Source organism: Eumetopias jubatus, unplaced genomic scaffold (assembly GCF_037043125.1).
Source record: "Eumetopias jubatus isolate StellerSeaLion01/CBP00866 unplaced genomic scaffold, mEumJub1_p1.0 scaffold_16, whole genome shotgun sequence".
NCBI lineage: Eukaryota > Metazoa > Chordata > Mammalia > Carnivora > Otariidae > Eumetopias > Eumetopias jubatus.
This window is the reverse complement of record NW_028274822.1, coordinates 44,244,639-44,246,173: the sequence shown is the minus strand read 5'-3', so window position 1 is coordinate 44,246,173 and position 1,535 is coordinate 44,244,639. Positions and strand designations below refer to the sequence as shown.

The window sequence follows — 1,535 nt, the reverse complement described above, 5'->3', positions numbered from 1 at the left end:
TGTCCTGTTTCTGAAAGGCCTAGCAAATACATACCAAAAATTTACTTTTTCATCTTCCTATAAATTGCATTCTTTCCCTTTCAAGTACCAAACCCTTATACCCCCATTCTCATTTTCCAAGTTTTTTTTGTTTGTTTTTATTAAAAGATTTGAGAGCATGCGCGCGCACACACACACCAGGGCAAGCACAGTGGGGGAGACGCAGAGGGAGAGAGAATCTCAAGCAGATTCCACACCTAGCACAGAGCCCTTTGCAGGGCTTGATCCCACCACGAGATCATGACCTGAGCTGAAATCAAGAGTTAGACACTCAACTGAGTCACCTAGGTACTCCCGTTTGCATTTGTTTTTAATAACAAATTACCAACAAGGTCCTGACCTAATAATCAAAAATTAAATAAAAATCTCAAAACATAAAACCAAGAAACAAGCTAAATCACACACATTTTGACCAAATACTGGAATATTTCCCAAATAAAAAGTAAACAACTACATTCCATGTTTCAGAAAAGATATTAAGGATTCATGCATTTACAAACCTATCTAGTATGAATTCAAGAGTTTGATCCATTTTCCAAAGAGACCAACCCTCTTAAAATGCTCCTTTTCACATCTGTTTAATGAATTAAACATCCTTATTTCTTAAGCAGTTGGTGTCTTACTATAGAAGGGTATAGCAAATCCAGATCCAAAGTACACAGTCATAATTATTAACTGCCACTCATTTTCCACTGAAAATGGCAAATTCTTCCCTAGGACCTCCTCACAGTGGCTCCTATGGAACACAGAGTTTGTAAACCTCTGAATGCTCTGTCCCAACATAGTGCTATTCGAAGTTCTGTGAAAGGCGCAGAGACCCAAGACGGTAGAAAACCCTATTCTCCTTAAAGTGACATGCCTCATTTTGTCTTCGGAATGTCCATGTCTGTGTGGAGTCTACATACGAAATTTTGATTTTCTACTGTTAATCTGTCTTACACCACTATGATTTAATCCAGCTAGAAGGATCTTGAAGGGCAGAAGAAATTCTTTCTCTCCTACAAGAGTCACGGAAAACTTCCCTCATAAGTCAATCTAAAGCTTTTAACCAATAACCTCGATAAGAGATGATTTTTCTAACAATTTAAAGTCTCAAAATACATTAGATTATTTCATAAAACAGTGAATTCCTTGTCAGATTTCTGTTGCACAATTAGCAATTGGGATACAGTGGAGGAATTTCCACAAAACAAGTTTATTTTGTTAATGACTAATGATCTACAGAATTATAGCTGAGCTTCTATACCTTCCAGTTACACTACTATAGAGTATTTGCATCACATACCTTCATTTTTCTATTTTACAAAACACCAAAGTTGGTTAGAAAGCATATGCGTTTTGTCAAATAATTTTAGTATTTAATTTTTTGTTGGTGGACCATGGAGACATCAAGATCAGCCCACCCACCCAGGAACAGATTAAGTCTATAAACAACAAACAAGATCAGCCTTGTAGTAGTATTCCAGGAGGTTCTTTAAATTTGTATCTCAAGAAAC

General features: G+C 36.5%; 1 pseudogene; it reads right to left on the bottom strand.

The window, feature by feature from the left end:
- Positions 1 to 635: 635 nt before the first annotated feature.
- On the bottom strand, positions 636 to 822 carry LOC114204999 (cytochrome c oxidase subunit 7C, mitochondrial pseudogene; annotated as a pseudogene).
- Positions 823 to 1,535: the final 713 nt, after the last annotated feature.